This window comes from Onychostruthus taczanowskii, unplaced genomic scaffold, assembly GCF_017590055.1.
Source record: "Onychostruthus taczanowskii isolate IOZ18803 unplaced genomic scaffold, ASM1759005v1 scaffold24, whole genome shotgun sequence".
Taxonomy (NCBI): Eukaryota; Metazoa; Chordata; class Aves; order Passeriformes; family Passeridae; genus Onychostruthus; species Onychostruthus taczanowskii.
In genome coordinates, this window is record NW_024499684.1 from 3,727,663 (window position 1) to 3,739,972 (window position 12,310).

The 12,310-nt window shown below is 43.2% G+C and overlaps 1 protein-coding gene across 5 annotated transcripts in view; it reads right to left on the reverse strand.

Moving 5' to 3' along the window:
- MECOM (MDS1 and EVI1 complex locus) overlaps positions 1-12,310 on the reverse strand; it is a 326,734-nt gene that overhangs the window by 182,021 nt on the left and 132,403 nt on the right. The window lies entirely within an intron of this gene.

A 12,310-nucleotide genomic window follows, 5' to 3' on the forward strand; every position in this document is an offset into this window, starting at 1 on the left:
TTAGTCTTCGGAGAAAGGATCCAGCCTACCACACAACTCTTGGCAAGAGCTTCAGCTGATGTAAATCAGTGTCTTACCATTGACCTCCAAGAAATGCAATGGTCTAAAATAAGTTCAGGATCCAAACAGCACCTTATAGAGAACATGAACCTTCTCCTCTTACAGTTGCAAAAAAAAAAACTGGGGCAGATCCAAAACACATTTAAAAAAAATATACCTTCATCCCTGGGGCTTAGCCAGCAAACAAAACCAAAAAAAAAAAAAGAAAAAAAAAAGAAAAATTCACTATTTTTGACAGCCTAAAATGTAAGACTGATTATAAATTCCTTTTAGTCAGAAACTCAGAGTTACTTCAGCAGGGGCTTTAGCTGTACCAGTAATACAGTGCTTAACTCAACTCTACATGTAAAGGGGTCAAAACAACAAAACTAGCCAAAAAAGCTTTCTTTACTGTTTATATTAATTTAACATATTCATGTTCTTGGGGTTTTATACACACCAGAACTCATTCCACTTAATTCAAACCTAAATAGGAGGTGAGAATACTGTTCTCCAAGGACTGAAACTAAGAGATCAGGTATTTAAAACCTGAGCTTGAGAATATTTGCATAACATGGTTGACCCAGAAATGAAAGCGTTACACTGGGCTTGGCTTTCAGAATGACTCTGTTTCAGTGAAGAAACAGGAAACTTTAAAATGTTCTTTCAATTTCTTGCTCATTTAAGAAACTATCCATGGTAGATTAACACCGTATGCCTTTTCCACTGCAAACTGGTCATAGCCCATTGTCTCTCACATCTTTGTTACACATTATCTCACGGTTTTATATCTGTACTTTCATGCTTCTGGTACTGCCTAAGACAAACACTGGGACATAACAAATCATTGGAATAGATTGGTCCCATCACAGGACTGGCAAACTGGATTCTTCATCTGTGAGCAATTTATTCACAGCCATGAACTGTTTTTCTTTCTTTTATGTGGCACTGGCTATGACCTCATACATGTCACAGGAAAGTTCAGCTACCCGTCCCCTTGGCCTCCGGTTTGGCAGACTCTGCCTGCACTTTAACAATTGAACCCAATATTGATCAGTTGGTCACTTTCCTAATACCTGGCATTCTGAGAAGTAGAAAATCTTGACTGACTCCACCATTTAGCTGAGAAGGACACAGAGAGGGATTTCCCATTGCTTGTGGTTCAGAAATCCTACCTGTCAGAGCTGACTTTGGTAATGATACTCAAGGGCTCCTGAAAGCACTGGTGCAGAGAGCTTGCTCTCATGAGCCCATGCCATACCTTCCTACCACTTCCCTGGGACTCCAAAGGACAGGAAAGAGGGCATGGAAAGGATAGAGACACAGCTCTACCTGGATGCCACCCCTCACTTTGCCCTGCACTGAGACAACCCCTTCAGCAGCCACCTCTGTACACTACACCATGCTGCTACCCCCAGACACACCCATGGTCCAGCACAGTGGGACAGGGGACAGAGGTCCACTCATACCTCCTGAGCATCCCCCAAAACTTGCACGTGCTCCTTGACTCTGCAGGCTGGCGGCAGTGCTGCACCCAGCCTGGGCAGGCGTGCTCCCTTTCAGATGTCCTCCCCCAACTGTTTAGATTGCAGTCCTGCCTAAAAGACTTCAGCTGTTTTTGAAGCAGGGGTAAAAAAAAAGAAAGCCTAACCCATGTATACACATGGGGTGCAGGAAGAGAAATCACACAAGGAAAGTGATCTGGATGATGATAAGCACATGGCTCACTTGAAGGGGGGTGCTGGGGGTAAAAACTTCAGGCATCTAAATCCCACTGATTTTCCATGACAGCTGGGTGCCTGACACTCAAACTCCTTAAAAAGCCCATCTCACACAGTCACTGCTGTTGTCCCTGTCCTGCCAAGTAGTATCCCGTAAAAGCAAGGCACTCTGTCCCACAGTCAACTCTCCTTCCCAAAATAAGAGTATCTCAGCCAAATAACTGAAGTCACAGCAAGCAGTGACCTGCTCTGTGCCTGTCCCAAAGGGCCACCTTCCTCAGCTCCACTTGCCAGCAGTGCCTGCCCACAAGCCAGCACAAGCTGAGCCTTAAGCATTCAGCAAGCACAGCTTTACAGATGTTTCATCTTCCCCAGGGACAGTCCAGTTTAATTTCTCTCTCGCAGACTCAAAGGCCTCAGTTATACTTATCTCAGTCATTCTGGCTACGCTCGTTTTTTAGCCATATAGGGTCAAACCTGCAGCTGATAAATTGGCCTCTGAAAGCCTGGCAGGGAGACAAGTCCGTTTGCTGGGTCTATTGTGCCTCCTTTGATTTCCAGCAGCCACACCCGATGTCCTCGTTAAACACGGGCTTTCAGCTTGAAAGCTCTGGAAAATATAATACTTCTCTATGCCCCAAAGCTCTAAGTGTGGGTAAAATGGATTACTGAAATGGTCCTTTGCCTGAAACAGCAATGTATGCTAGCAAAAAAAAATATTTTTAAGCCTCCGAATAGACACAGAGTTGAATTATGACTGAGCAAGAGATGTGAAGACCATTAAGATGTATTTGTGACATTTATGATAGAAGCAGCTCTATTAAAATCAATGTACATGAATCGAGGTTCTGGTCTTAGTTTTCAAAGGATGCATCACTATTTTTCTTAATTTACACCCACACGGATCAGAGGGACTCCCAGCAAAACCATAGGATATTGACTGATAGAAAACCTTTGTAAGGTTAGAATTAGACACAGAGACTGTGCTGATAAGCATCGTTTTCACAGTGAACTGCAAATTGTTCACACAGATAGCACTCCAGTTTTGAAATTCAAGATGGCTTCTTTAAACCTCAATAATTATCCCCACCATAAATGGGATGAAATAAAAAATGAGTCCCCTGATAAGGGAACTGATGAGATTAGGTTATGTGGAAGCTTAGATATTAGTCTCCATGAAATTCTTCACCACTATTTTACAACAAAAACATGAGCAAGCTTCAAAGGAAAGCCAGGAGTAAAGGTTAATTGCTACTAAAAGGCCAGGGTGGACACCTGCATTTGCACTTTTGTCACAACCTTGCCCACCAGCAGGAAAGAGCCCACGTGGCTGGGGATGTGCCTGATGAGGAGGGAGAGCGACGTGCCAAAGCTGCTGCTGCAGCTCCAGGACCTGGGGTCGTTCCAAGACTGAGAGGCCTTCTGAGCATGGCTGGGAGGAGGAGAGGACTTCCTTCCACTAGGATGCTTCTTAGTTCAGCCCAGTTTTCCTCTCCAAGAGCAATTAGGTAAGAGGCCCTGATGATGGAGGCAGAGGCTGAGCACAGCCCAGTGCTGCTGTCAGAGGCCTCATGCTCAGCAGGGCTGTGCCTGCTGCAGCTGAAATGCCACACCATGGCCCCTCACAGTGAGCAGACATGCTGGCCTGGAGCACTTATCTGCATTTCAGAGCAGCCTTAAGCTCAAAGTTCTCACAAAGCCTTCCAGGGATCAACTCGACACCCAGATCTCCATGGCCAAAGCCAGGTGTAGCAAACAAACATATTCATAGGGAATTCTGTTCTTCCTTTCCTTGGGTTATTTGTGCCTAAGGAGATACAGTCCCAAATTGACTATTGATTGATAAACGCTCTAGCACATAAATGCAGTTCTCTGCACTTGGATTCATACACATGGCCACCAGTGATTTAATCATAAACTGGATTGCTCTGGAGGAAAGAGGCAGGCTGAAAGCAAAGGCATCTAGACAGCCTAATTCAGAATGCCATCACCTTCTGAGCAGGATAAAGCAAGAGCTGAGATAAATGTCAGAATGGCTCTTTGCAATGAGAAAAACAACACAGGTTCATGCCTGCAGCTTCTCAAAGGTGAGATGACCTCTAGTCCCAAAGATTAGTCACCATGAGGACACAACGCTGTTTGATGGCAGAATTCCAGCACATGTCAGGAACTTTGAGCTTCCCTAGCTGTGTAGACCATGCCTTGTACAAGCCTTCAGCAAGGATGCATTAATGAAGGGTTTTGGATGGTAGCATGAGATGAATTAATCCCTTCTCCCACAGGAGGTGAGGGTGGACCTGAGTGTACCACAAACACCTGAATCAGATCCTTGAAAGAGACCAGTGAGCATTTATATTTGTTTGACCTAGTATCACCATGCAGTGCAGAGGAAATCAGCCTGGAGTATTTGCAGGGATATCTGAAAAGGAGACAGGCATTTCCTGTTGCATACAAATGGACACCTTTATCTGAATTTGTTTGAACAAGTACTAAAGAAAAAAAAAAAAAAAAAAACCTGTTACAGGCAGAGACTGATTGATTACAAAATATATTCACATCAGTCTAGAACACAGGAGGTCAGGAAAAGTAGAAAATTAAGAGAAAAACGCCCATTAGCTTCAGAAGGAGTTCCTAGCCAGTGGTGAACAAAATGGGAGCCATCTGACTGTCCACAGGAGGTAGGCACAGCTCAGAGGGGGCCAGAGGAGAAGGAGGATCCTTAGCTTTAGAAACATTTAGAGATTGGGTTACTATCTCCAAGCACAGGAAGGACTCCAGCCAAGGGCTACATTACTCTACTTGAACACTTTATCAGTCAACGTACCTGAAACTGGTTTTTGCCGCTCCCCTTTCACAGAACTGTTCTGTGGAGCTGGACCTATTGATGGTTATTTATTATTATTTGTATTGTAACACAGTCTGGTACCCCCAGGCAGGACCCCATTGTGAAAAGCATTGGGCAGACCTAATCAAGTGAGATTAGATTCTAACCAGACTAGAGCTAGTAACTCCCAGTTAGGTGGAAATCATAAAGCATGGGAGAGAAACACGCTTTTACAAATGGCAAATTCCATTGTACAACAAAAGAGATTACAAGCACGTTTAGAGATAAACACAGCACTTGAAGCTGTTCTGAATCATTACTTCAATTACCAAGGAAAAATACTTTCACAACCATTAGCCTTCAAACACATGGGGATTTTGCATATTTGTATTACTTGACCCTAACACAAGCATGAGAAAACCAAAGCTGTCCAAAACTCACTCAAAAGGTCCAACCCCAAAAACCACGCTCATGCAATGAGAGCAAGGGGGACCAAAAAAATATATTTTTTCAAAGCACCCATGTGGTGGCCCCAAAGGCCAGATTCTGATTTCTCTTACACAACTGCTAAATCTAAAATAATTACTTTAGACTTCCACCAACGAATAAAAGAGATCGGCGTCTGTCCTGGAGTTAACCAAAATTACTCAAATTTCTTCAGATTGACACTAATGTAACAAAATGAGAGGGAAATGTGGTGCCCAGATTTCAGCCTTCCCTTCATGCTCATGACACTGCTGATCACAGAGGGCATTCTCCCAGCAAAACTTCCACACCTCAGCCTTGAGCCACAGCGAGCAAACCCTTCTGCATGCTGGCAGAAGAGGGAGTTGTAGGAAAAGCTGCGCGGACAAAGGCAGGAAAAAAGGCAGGAGAAAAAGGCAGCCTGAGCACAGCTTTGGGGCTGAAGTACATAAATCGCCAGCTCCTCATGCTGCTGCACTGTGGGCAGCAGTATCTGCATGAAATGCAAAGGGAGCTCAGCCAGAGTCACCTCTGGAGCACCCCATGCCGAGGACACCGGGTGGCTTCAGTCTGTGCCTCGTGGCAAGGTGCACATCAGTAAGAACAGAGCAGATAATTCACATTAAAAATGCTCCTAGTGTGGGAGGCAGCTTTTGGTTCTCAAACATAGAGTCTGCAGAAAACAGCCCTGAAACAAGAGGCTCATAACTGTCAGCAGAAGGGAGTTCCTGATGAGCACCAAGCACTCGGGAGGAATCTGCCCACAGGCAAGTGAGAAAAGGAGCAGAGGCATGCTCTAGAGCATCAGGTCTTTAAGAGAGGATAATTTCAGCATTGCCAAGTGTTGGTACTAGACCAGCAGAGTTATAATACAGTAACTGTGCAGGGACCTGCCTGTGGTCTCTGGCAATTCTCACCATCAGCCCCTACAATAACTAGTAGCGTTTGGTGCTCTGCCTAGTGTCATTCATGTCTAATTGAGCAACACAGTCAAAAGCATCTGATGGGGACCAGACGTTGGCTTTTAATTAGGGTCCAGCACTGAGAGACTTTGGGTCAAATTCTACTTTCATTTGCACAGGAGCTGCTCTCCTTGACGTGGGGGGAAGTTGCACCTGCATAACTGAAAAGTAAAATTTGGCTGTTTGTGTTCCTGTGCACTTTTCCATATAAATTACTGTACTACATGCGGCAACAAAGGTTTATAAATGTTGGCTGGCACGCAGTGAATTTATTTACAAGTTAAGTCTAATTTTTATTTATAGTTCCACTACAATCATCTCTGGTAGAAATATTTATGTTATCTGTACTTCTGGTCTGTTAGAGCCTACTGCAATCATAAACACGGCTGAAAAATTATTCGCAGTTAGCAGGGTTTAAACTACCCATTATATCACTAGCTAGTGCCAATAAACTTTGGTGCTGGTTGATAAAGTTTCCTCAATGGAATAAATATATATTTGACTTTCAAAACCTTTCCTGGGTTACACAGAGTGGGGGGTAAGAGAAGAGGGAAATGCCAGCTGTACGATTTGATATACTGAGAGCAGAATCTGCAGCTAGCAAGGAGTCTGGAGAGATCCACAGGGGCTGGGAGGCAGCCTAAAGCATGCTGAAACTCTAATAGCTTAAATTTGTATCTTGGTAAGATATTTCAATTGAGGGGAGCTGCAGCAGCTAACACTCACTAATGCCTTTCATGACTCACTATATGGAGTAGACCCAAGGGGAGGAAAAAAAAAAATCTGTCTTGAAATTTTTAGCCCTGAGTACTGGTCACTGCTAAGGGAGGAAAAATGGATTAGGGGAACCAGCTTTTGTTCATTGTTTGATTGCCGTAATGGTAAACATGACATATATTCTCACACTGACATGGCACAAGAAGCCAACCAGCTCAGGACAAAACTAAGGACAAGAAGGTTAAACGTGAATTAGTGAGACCAGCCACTTAGACACGGAAAATACTGATTAGGAACAAAACGTAACTAAATCTGTATCAGCTGGGGTAAAACTTAGAAAAGGTAATGCACTTTAACAGTCCCTGCCACAGTGAAAAACTATTGCTGTAAAAGAACATTTTTAAATCAAAACAATTACTTAAATCTACAGTATTATAATCAACACAAATGAAACTTTATCTCAATGTAATAAATCAGTGTGACTGAACTTCTTTTTGCTCATTAGTGGACCTTTACTGTTTTAAACTGAGATGTGTCACAAAGTAGCACTGGAAATCACATGCCTCTTTCCAACAAAAAGCAGCAATAAAAGATGACTATTCTACCAAATTATAATGAAGACAGATAACAGAGTGAATTATAAAACAAAGGTTATAGATAGAGACTGAGCCTTGTAGAGGTAATGACTTTTAATTGGATTGAGTTTATCATATTTTCAGAGGTACAGCACAACCAGAAGAAAGGATTAGAATTATTTCCACATTTCATTATTTGGCATAATGAGAAAACAGAGGGAGGTCCACATCCCTGATGTGTTTGGTAAGCCACAGGAGATGTTGAACATGTCAGTATCTGGTAGAGTTCGGTCCTGAGACACAAATGCATTTGCTCCTTTATAATGCAGCAAAGTGTAATCACTTGAAAAAAAAAATAAAAAAGGAATGGGGGAAAAAAAGCCAGGTCATGAAGTTTTGTTTCAAAAGCACATCATGAATAAAAAAGGAATTTAACCCCTTCCTGCCAGCAGGCACTTCAGCACTAGCCTGCAAACACCCACCCATCCACTTTGAGGAGCTCAGCAATTCCCCACTGTAAGAACCAAGAGCTTAGAAAGAATGAAACAGTGGCAGCTCAGTGACCACATCATCTCTCTCACACCACCAGGGCAAAAACACCCAGGGGAAGACACTGGGGAGGGGCCCTGCACTGCCTGAATCCCAAAGAGACTGCACTCCACCTGGGAAGAGTAGGGAACAGAGACCAGTGGGAGAAGGCAGCTCAGAATCTCCTCAGTTGGAAGGGATCATCCTGCAAGGAACATCAAGTCCAATCCCTGGCCTCACACAGGGCATTCCCGAAATGCTGGGGATAAAAGAGTAAGATCTGAGACATTATCAGAGCAGGATGTAGCTGCTCCTGAGCTATGCCCAAGTATTCCAGGGAGGGATGGAATTTTGGGGAGCTGCTTTTGGAAAAGTGAGCTGCTGTAGAGCGGAGTTTCGCACCAGCAGCGAGACAGCTTTTTAATTATGCAATTACAGTGAAAGAGCATTAATTATACTCGAGTGACACTGTGATACACTGTAGTTAAGTCCTTGAAGCACTAAGAGAAGTACTCATAACAAATACACTAATCAGGAAAAGTATCGGGTAATTAATCCTACAATACTGTCCACTTCAAAACCTCAAGGTCTGGCAAGACTGGCTTCCAGCATTTGTTTCCGAGGAGATACAAGGCCACAATTTTTCCTGCAAGTGACTCCTCAGCAGAAGGTCACCCAATAACATGCAGGATGTACTTAGCTGATTGGAAAATCATGAATCTCGAGAGCAACTTTACTTCATGTCAGGTGTATTCTGCAGCTTTCTGGGGCATCAGTATACGTTTATATTCACTATGTTTTTACTTTTTACAAAAAAAAACATTCGGTACAGTTTTATTTCATCACATGTGCATACACATTTATTCCTGTATGACAGAGCTGTTTTGGGTAGGATTACTGTAAAACTTGAATGAATTTTTTTCCCATTTGTCTCCATGAAACCCAGGGTCTTGGCTGGCACACTCTGACAAGTTCTTCTCATTGATATTCCACAATTTTTTCTGACATAATTCTACCTGTGCCAGCCACATATTCTAAATAAACACAAATTAACTTTTAATCTCAACAAAATATTCATGGTTGATAAAATATATGTGTTTCCTACCCCATGTCAGAAGGCTGATCTGTCCCAAAGAACAGGATTTATCTTAATGCCAGTGGGACTTTTATCTGAGTTTACCAAAACGTTCATCTCAGTGGTGATGCAGATAAGGTTTGCCCATGGAACTGACACCAGTTACTGCAGGCATCCAAGCTCAACTGGGAAAAAGCTACTTGCTGCCTTACACCAAGCCCCAAACTCCATGGTAGGATGACTTTAAAAGAGGATGGAGGTAAAAGGAAACTACACCCATTAAGTACATCTAAATTCTTAGTTACCTTTCTGAGATAGTTTATTTTTTCTAGCAAGTGTGGCATACACGAGTGCAAGGACCTACAAGAATCTGTAGCAATTATTTTTCTTGGCCTTTGTATAAGAGGACAAGGGGAAACACCAGGGTTTTGCAGCCAAGACATCTACACAAAGATAAAATGGGGGCCCAGCTCCTTCATCATCACAGGCTTCATGTGCTTCAGGTCAGCTTGAGATGCTGCACTGTCTCAGTGCCAGTGGCCACAGCTCCCTCCCTGTGCCCTGTCTGCAGCCTCTGCTGCTGGGACATGCTTGCAAAACAGAAGTTAGCTTTCCCCTGAAAATCCTTCATTTCCTCTCCACTCTTCCCCCCTCATTTCTTTCCCTTCCTTTCCTTTTCTCAGAGATGTTTCATTTTCTTTCCCATGTTATTACCAAAAAATCTTTAAAAAGGAAAACATTGAGAGAAGTTAAAGGAAAAAAATTCCAAGCTCCAAATACTAGAGGTCTGAGTTTTGCTGAGCAATCAAGAGACTTGTTTTTTAAAGGAAAAGTGTTTGCAGAAATCTGGCAAATCTAGGATGTTGTCACCTCTTTCTTATAAAATTGTTCCTCATGTAATTTGGAAACTCCTCCAGGGGTGTTTGTCTGGCTGCACTTTTACCTAACACGTCTCTGAAAGGTGAGTTTTCTGTGGTTCAGTGCTTGGAGGTTTTTAACACTACCTAAGAGCTTTCCACTCTTGCCTCTCTCCCATGCTGGTGGTCCACAGCCAATGCTGGGAGGTGCCTGTTCTCTCTTTAGCACGTTTTCCACCTCAGCCAAAAGCCCTTTGCTACTCCCTTCACTTGGACACAGAGCAACACCTCACTCTGTACATCCCTTTCCCCTTTTCTTTGGGGGAAAATGACCATAATAGATTACATCCATCTGCATTGCTGACCTCACAGGGGAAACTTCTTCTGGAGCTCTCAAGGACCAAGGGGCTGCCCATGGCTCATGTTTGGAGAGCTCCATGCCAGCCAAAGCTCCACAGACACAGAAACCACTGGGGAGTTTTTGGCCAGCAAAGCCCAGAGTTTTCCAAGCCTAGCTAGTCAGGAAAAGATCAAGAACATATTTCAGCACATGCAGGACTAACAGGAAAGACCCCCTGGGCTCCCTCCTCCCTGGTCCATCAAACCACAGGGTCTTTGCTTATACTGGGAGCGGGTAGCTCTGACACTGCACACTCAGTTGCTTTTGCAAACATATCCAGTAACAAATTCCCCCATTCCCTCTTGGGTTTCCCATTTCTTCCACGGGATCATATTATCTCATTTGCCTCAGATGAGCTCCATGGTGAACAGCTCATCTCTCCCCAGTGCTTTGAAGATGCAAAGCAGGACAGTATGGAAATGCCAAGTGTTCCTGTAGCACCAGCAGCCTGTTGGAGGGAGGGAGGAGTGACAGTCCTTATTCTGATCACATCCCCCCTCCAAAATCAACAGTGACACCAGTGTGAAACCAGAACGAGACCCCCGCTGTGAAACAGTTAACATCAGTTAGATCTATTTTGACTTTTTTAAAAAAGGAAAAAAAAAAGAGTGGGGCTACAGTTTATTTTACATGGCTTCCTGGTCAAAGCCTCAAATGTTTTGTAGATATTTATTAATATATATTAACTGTAAAGAAAGTTAACTGCTAATGTAATTTATTCCCCTCTTTGTTCCATACACCTTGTATTGCTTTCTCTGAAGCTGTTGATCTTGGAGACTCAGAGGGGTCCTGGGGAGCTGCTAACAGAGAGCAATAAATCAGTGCTCTGAAAGCTTCTGGTTCATCCCAATAACTTGGAAGAAAATTTGAAAAATAATCCTTTTTTTCCCCCCCTTTTTCAAACTGGCAATCTTCACAAGCTCTATTGTTTTCATGTGCAGGCTGATATATGACAGCTTAAATAAATACATAGTTCTTAATGGAGTAAATTCAGCCTTCATGTAATTGGATGCCATGCCATTAGAGACCTTGGCCCAGGCAGTGCTCTCCATCCCCAAGGATCTCACAGGACTCAAACTAACAGGAGGTTGTTATATACTTGATTTCTACCTATTATGTCACTGTGGACTAATCCTCTGTTATAAAGAGTACTTAACTTTATATCTATTTATGTTTACAGACATGGATTTAAGTACTGTTTATAATGACAAGGATGTATATATACAACATGTATATGTAATATAATATATATATAAACACAGAGACACATCCTAAATCATAGAAGTGGTGGAGTACTTGAGCAAAAATGGCTTGAGAAGCTGAGGGGTTTTTATGGCAGGAAAATAATGTGGCTTTTCCTGAAATTGTTCTGAAAGTGACTTGAATTCCTTCTGTCCAAATTAGAGCCAAAAATGCTCTGAAATTTTCAGGCTAGACCATTACACTTCATAAAGCCATAAGTGATCATACAAGAGATACCCCACCCCTCCCTGCAGCACCAGTGTCTACCAAGAAAGAGAGAGCTGCAGTGGTACAATTTGCTGCCCACAGAAGACACTTCCAGGGCAAGGAAGTGGAAGGAACAAATTTCATTTCAATGTTTTCCCTGGAAAGCTCATTAGAAACTCAAGTCAAATAAAAGCAGCCGTTCCTGTGGAGCACTTTGCACAGCAAGCATCAAACTGGTATTTAGCTGACCTTCTCCACACTCTGGTGAACCTCAGTTCAGCAAGTTTGGTAGGGCCATGCAGAACTCTAAGGACATCAGAGGAAAAAAAAATCCAGGCATTGTCATGAGAAGGTGCTGACAGAGCTCCCAGAGCACGTCCATGTCTCCATCTCACCAACCTCAGCCATGGAGGTGAGCAGAACCAACCCACGGTCACAAAACAAATCAGTGGCATGTTTGGAAAATAAGCAATTATTCTGGACTTGGTATTCCTTGGTCTCTCCTCACAGAGCTGCAGTTGATGTACAGACCACAACAGACATGGGAAAAGCTGGAGCTGAACAAATTGAGCCTTCCAAGGGCTCTAAAGCAAAGCCTGAAATGCAGTGAGCTTTGCACTAAAAGCTCATGTTGGGTATGGAGAGAAGTTGCATTGTAGCAAGGGCTATGGGTTGTGGAAAGCTCAATTGGAGGATGG